Genomic DNA, 7,236 nt, shown 5'->3' on the forward strand with positions numbered 1-7,236 from the left:
TGTGTGTGTGTGTGTGTGTGTGTGTGTGTGTATATACATATATATATATTTATATCCATATATTAAAAAGTTATACATGTATGTTAAGTATATTGGTTTACGACACTTTGGTAGATCCTTATTGTTTCTGGCATTTATTTGTGGCAAATTCATAATGACAGGCGCGCGCGCGCGTCTTGCCTGGACAATGTCTACTTGTACCGGCGTTGTGAGCTTGAAGCATTTATTTGTATATCTTTAGTAGAAACTTGAAGTCATGTTCTGATGAAACATAAAGAATCTGTATGTATGCGCACATACATGTATCTATTTTTGTACGTATCTCTCTATTCATCAATCTGTCTATCTTTATATTTGTGGTTGTCGTCATATCACTTGACAATTAGTTTCAGTTTGTTTATGTCCACGTGACTTGACAGTTCGGCAAAAAAAACCCCGATAGTATAAGATACCGGGATCGATATGATCGAATAAAACCTTCAAACCTAAGAGAAATACATATACATATATACACAAAAGACATATGCACCCGCGTGCACCAACACACGTACACACACACGAATAGACTCACAAACACACACACATACAATATTATAGGCTATTCATTTATTGATTTCAGCTAGTGTCTATTTCCGATTACTTACTCATTCCGCGGTGGTACTCCAGCATGACTGCAGCCGCATGACCGAGTAAAAGAATTAAAGAATACCGACATTATTTACAATACACCTTTGTGAAATACAAAATAAACTCAGAGTGATATTCCAACCACATCTACTTGGTATAAGAACACGGAACCTACGAATATTAATTTCGTTTAATTACTTAATTTTTCTTAACTACTTTCATCACATCTTAAACAAAAGTCTTGGTGTTAATTATTTTATTTTTTATTGTATTCTTTTATTTTGCAATTTTTAGTAACTAAACTAGGACCATGCTGGAACAGTTTTTCAAATTTGTCATTCATAACTTCGACCTTAGTTGCCTCAATGTTTAGTCTTATTGTGAGTGACTTAACGAGATTGCCGAAAAATACACGTACTTATTAACATATTTAAAAAGAAATTTTTAACCACGTAATAACTATTACGTCCCCCTATCTCAGGTCATGGGCGCTTCTCTCTCCCTCTGTCTCTGTTTCCGTCTTTTACTTTCTCTGTTTTTTTTCTTTGTCCATCTTTCTGTCTCACTCTTCGCCTTATCCTCCTTTTCTCTCTCTCCTTTTTCTTTCTCTCTCTTGTACTGTATTTCCCTTCAACTAATCATGTGAAAGCAATTCATTTACGTTTTCTCTACCTCACATCACGGATACTTCCCTCTCCCTTTTTATTTCTATCCCTCTTTTTGTCTCTCATTCTTTTTATGTCACCCTCTTTTTTTTCTCCCTCTTCTTCTCTAATCACGTGGAAGCGTTACCGACGGGCTAAGTTTCGGACTGACAAGCAGAATTATCATAAGATTCCAGACGCCAATTTGATAATTACAAAGTTATTTGACTGAATTCTTCATTACTTTCAAATTAACAAAAGCAAAGTCTTTGTTATTCCGCAGAAATATTGTAACAAATGTGTTAAACAATGAAAATCAAAATTGGTTTGGGTGGAATTTGAACGATTACAGCATAACAGTCGATCCGATGTTCTGGCGTTTCCGCATATTGGCTGCCTAACTATTCATTTTACATATTATTCAAAATTCTTTCAATAGTAATTTTGCATTGTTTCGTAGTCGTCAATGTGTTATGTCTTCCGGATTACGTGTTACCATGAAGAAGTTACAACTGAAATAAACTTTCAGTCTAAAATTACTGGCATGAAATTAATGAAAGGACAACGGAAATTAAACAATGTGTCTACTTAAGAATATGTAATTCCCTTTATCACAGCTTTGCTTCAATCACTGTTGTTATGAAATGAAAGATGTCTTTACAATTTTAATTCAAATATTTCAAGCCGGAACATCGCTTCAGTAATATAACATGCAAAGAGCAATCACAGATGTCGCATGTTCATTTGATACTATCTTGAATTAATGATAATTTTGATCAACATGTGTACGTTTTTTTCTAACTATATATATGTTCTATGTTTTTAATTTAGTGTTAATTTTGACGGGTCACCTGCTTGGAAGCAAGGCTATGAAAGAAGGTATCCTGTTTTGTTCAGAATCCTTTAAATCCTAAGAAAGCCTTGCAGATATCTATAGTCCTAGATCTCGTGGTCATTTGTAGTATATGGATTAAGGAGTTGCGTTCTCTCATCAACAACCCAATTTCAATCATACATTGCTCCAGACGGGATTATACGCATCCTGTTGCTTCAATAAATGTATGAAGCTGAAAGTGTATCTTGGGTACAGAATTTGTATATATGTATGTATATATGTATGTATGTATGTATGTATGTATGTATGTATGTATGTATGTATGTGCAGATTTGTATATTTTATGTATGTATTCTCATGCATATAGTTGCATATCTAGACATGCTTTTTTATTTGGTCCATGCTTGTGAATGTATGCGTAACTGGAAGAACAAATCCATATTTACTTGAGTAAGTACGAGAGCCTCTGTACACACTACTAATACACAGGTACGCCATCCCTGACTCTACCTTGGTGCCTTTGTTATTTAAATACCTTGATTCGATCGGATCCGGAAAATTTTATAATTACAAAATTTTTTATGATTTTTTTTTAAACATAGAATTGCTAGGAGGGTCCATCTGAGTAAAATAGGAACCAAAGGGGTCCATAAGTGAAAGGGGGTTGAGAAAGATTGATCTACATTATCAAATGCTTAATCAGACAAAACTATGATGAAGCCATTCATCTTATCTCGTCTCTTTATCTAATACGAGTTAGTCTCTGTAGTATGTCCTTTATTCAAAACATGGTAGAGCGTGATTTGCCAATTGGCAGCTTCATATTCAAGGTGATTTGCCTACTATTTGTTGCTGGATCACGTACTGTGTTGTGGCTCCTTCTCGTGTTCGTTTTATCTTAGCTTGGATTAGACATTGGCATTATTGAAACTAATGAAAAGAAGAAGGAGGAGGAGAATCCATCAGTACAGTCGTATAATCACTGAGCCAATCGACCTCTTTTCACTGTTGATTCTGTATCCTTTCGTCTGTTGGCTAAAAACAAATATAAACCGAGGCGCCAGTTCTTATAGAAATCTCTAAAGTTTTTCCTCAAGGGACAAACTCGATCCTAATATCTATCAGTCAGAACGACTCGTTGATGAATATCTACCTTTTTCTTCGTTTATTTATTTATTTATTTTAACTATGCGTGTAGTTGAAGCGATATCAACCGGAGAGAATGAGATACGAGGATTATATAATTAGCTTGACTTATCACCGCGTCTCTAGCTATTTCGCTTTGAGTGTTGTAAATATTTCACGAAATAACTTCCGCTCTAAGTTTTCCATCGTGTACTTTTACGTTAACAGACATAACACAAAACAGTCGCCATTTTAAACTCCCTCTAATTAGCTCTCTTATTTCTACTATATGTGATTCATCTTTACTATATATATAACAGTTATCTATCATTTTCATTCCTTGTCTTTTCCTTTTTCTCTTTTCATTCTTTCATTTCTTGCTTTTTCTTTCTTTGTTTAATTCATTCACTCATTAATTTACGTCAAGCCTTCTTAATTTATTTAGATTTGTTTTAATTTTTGACTGGTTTCGTTTTCCTTTGAGTGTTGTAAATATTTCACGAAATAAGCTTCTCTCACATATTTTTTACTCAAAAACACGCACAAACTTATGCATACATGCACACATAAATACATACATACATACATACATACATAAATGCATACATACATACATACATCACTGGCACTCCGTCTTTTACTAGACGATTGTTTCAGTTGATACGATCAAGAACAGCCTGTTCGTGATATTAACCTGGAAGTGGTTGAGCACTTCGTAGACACGTGTACCGTTAACGTAGTTTTCAGGAAGAATCAGTGTGACACAGAATGTGACAAGGCTGGCCCATTTGAATTACAGGTACTACTCATTTTTGCCAGCTGAGTGGATTGGATCAGTGTAAAATAAAATGCATTGCCTAAGGACACAACGCGTACAGGGAATCGAACTCACGACCTTACGTTCGTGAGCCGAATACCCGGACCACTAAGCCACACCTTCACTACATACATACATACATACATACATACATACATACATACATGGTTTTGTGAGTAAATGACTGAGAGAAAACACACACATACACGTTGCGATTTAATTTTTAAAATGAAGAGCAAGCAACAAATATGTAGAACTTCATATGTAGTCCCGTATATCTAAATGAAAACACCGAGGACGACTCGACTTATAGCTCAAGTATCATTTGGTTGAAATCTACTGCTAGGTAACTCAGAGAGTACATGTAGAAAAGAAAACATAGCAGGATGGATTGTCTATAAAATATCTTGTTATATCGCCCTACGCATATTTCTTTAACAAAAGATGATGATCGATTATGTAAATTATATAATACAATTGCATAATTAAATCTTCAGAGATGCATAAATTTTGTTCTGAATGTTACAGGAATATTGACAGTGGTATCTACGTGGTTCCACCGCAATTTTGCTAAATTAGGTTAAGAAGATAGCTATATATCTACTCTGCTCAGAGACGCTTTGGCAGCACAAAATTTCGTTTCTGTGCTCTTATCTACGGGGCATGCAGCAACTAATAACAAATATATAAGTTCATGCTTTAACCATATCTAATGCAAAATTTTGTAAAGCTTTGCCATTCAATATATGCAAATCCATGAAAATAAGTGTAAGGATGGAAAACTTCTCTGAATGGGTATGTTTGACGTAAAGATAGCGGTGCTGCACACTGAAGCCAATAATTGACAGTAAAACAAATTAGTATTTTTGATATGTATGTGTAAAAACCTGTATGTATGTATGTCGGTATCCTACATGAATGGGTATATATATATACATGTATATGTTGCATTGTGTGTGTGTTTGTGTGCGTTCCTGTGTATGATTGTAGATGCATGCAGAGAATATCTCAGTCAAACTATACTTTATATTATAAAAGAAAACCCATTAAATGTGAGGTCAACTGTTGGTGTCAGTAGCACACCATTTGACGCAAATGTTCGCTTACATCATAGACAAAAAGAAAAATCTTTTACTCTTTGAGATTCATTGTTTTTTTTTATTTATTTTAGTGTATAATGTGTTACATACATATTATCTAACGAGGTATTTCTTATTATTTTATAGGGAACTAACTGTTTGCAGGAGGCCCGTTTGTCCACCACAATTCACGGCGTAGTATCCTATTGATATTTGATATATCAGCCGAAATATTTGAAGGTAGGACCTTTAATTTGGTTTGCATAGTTTTCTTTGTCTTTGTGTCTTTTTTCATATATATATATATATATATATATATATAGATGAACATACATATGCATTCTATACGCATATATATATTATATGCATATATATATTGTGTGTGTGCGTACATATATATATATATATATATATATATATATATATATATATATATATATATATGCAAACACACACATACTGTGAGCGCAGTCCGTTCTAGTGTCCTGTTCATTTACTAGATTCGTATATGAGTAATTGAAATACACAGAAAAGGGGTAATCCACTCCAAGCTACACGAAATGCGTACATAAACGTTAACGGAAGGATTCTGCATGCTTTACCAACCATGTATATGCGTGCGGGCTCTGCTCGGAGTCCCTTGCTCAAATTTCACCTCGTTATGCGAGTTTAGTTTTCTTCGGAAAAACCGTTCGTTATTCAGTTTGTTCGTTTAGAGTACCATTCGTATGTCACCGTTATAATGCAAACATGAATTCTTGCATATACAATTTACAGTTCCGTTGCGATAAAATCGACAAAGAAAAAAAATTACTGCATCCAGTGAAAGATAAATATCATTTAATGTACAATATATTAAAATAAGACCTATTAGTAGTTTGCTTGTAGTTAAGACACGTGGTTGGGTTGGTTTTATAACGCGCTTTGTGTCTCCGTGCTCAGTTTGTGGATCATGGTGTGTAGATGTGTGATGGTGTGTGAATATAAAAATAATATTTAAAAAAAACGAATAAATAGACCTATGTTCTATAAATGTTAATCTTATTCTTCAGTTTCTATTGAAAATGATGGTGAGGGTGGAAAGGTAGATGCATCCTCAGTGTATATTAGTTGAAAAGTGGGTGAATGATTCGAGTATAGCTCTAGTTACTAGGCCTGCACTGTGCTAACGTATTTTGGCTGAAGAGAACAGATGTAAAAGAGCCGCCTCCCTGCAGTGCTTTTGATTTTCGGGATAATACAAAATCGATGGTGTTCTTCGATAGCCTCTGATTAGTACTATCGTATTTAAAGGATTTTGCATTCAGTTTTCTTGTAAATGGTTATTCCTTATTGCTTTCGTATATATATATATGCACATATCCTCTGCCCTTTGTTTTTGTATAGTCCTAAATATTTTCTTCAACCCTTGTAACCAACGGAGAAAATATTTTAATGTGCGAGCTTGGAGACTTTCATAGCATTGTTTCATTATATTAAAGATTAGAATTATGTCTTCCACAGTTAATCTTGCTGAAAACGTAACAGGCAAAATGGATTCATTTATCATTTCAGATTTCAATTATTTCTCCAACGTTGCTCCAGAGTGAAGCTTATTTTAAATCGCGATATACGAACACATATCGCTATAGAGAAATAAAATTATAAATGATTTAGCGCATAGAGTTTCTTTTTCTCCGGTTTCTGAGAATACGTGGAGATACAAAATAAGTTTTATTTTTATATTTTTAGCTATCTAGGTATCGATAACATATGTACTAATAACATGCAGAAATCGAATCAATCTACAATATTAACTTTCCCTTCATGAAAAAAATTGTCAAACTTATTCCAGTCAACAAAAGACCTCCCAAACTATTGAAATAGTAGCAGGATAGCAAAGAATGATGGAATACACATTGGTTTGTGGTTTTTGTGGTAGATGAAAATTCTATCACTAGAATTATATTGTTATTATTATTATTATTATTATTATTATTATTATTATTATTATTATTATTATTATTATTATTATTATTATTATTATTATTATTTTATGTTTGACTTTTGTTTTGCATTTGTACAAGTTGGATCCAAGTCTCACCCAGAGACCTCAAGAGACAAGTTAGA

The 7,236-nt window shown here is 33.7% G+C and overlaps 1 protein-coding gene across 2 annotated transcripts in view; it reads left to right on the top strand.

Annotated features, from left to right (window-relative positions):
* The window catches only part of LOC106880643 (homeobox protein Hox-C9), a 402,026-nt gene that overhangs the window by 45,573 nt on the left and 349,217 nt on the right, over positions 1–7,236 (top strand). Inside the window, exons 1-2 of one of the 2 annotated variants that reach the window (XM_052973875.1) lie at positions 3,976–4,030; positions 5,275–5,367. The gene's annotated coding sequence lies outside the window, so the exon portion shown is untranslated. Of the gene's footprint in view, positions 1–3,975; positions 4,031–5,274; positions 5,368–7,236 lie in introns of those variants that run through there. The other variant, XM_052973873.1, reaches the window with a different exon arrangement.

The sequence above is a fragment of the Octopus bimaculoides genome, chromosome 17 (assembly GCF_001194135.2).
Source record: "Octopus bimaculoides isolate UCB-OBI-ISO-001 chromosome 17, ASM119413v2, whole genome shotgun sequence".
Taxonomy (NCBI): Eukaryota; Metazoa; Mollusca; class Cephalopoda; order Octopoda; family Octopodidae; genus Octopus; species Octopus bimaculoides.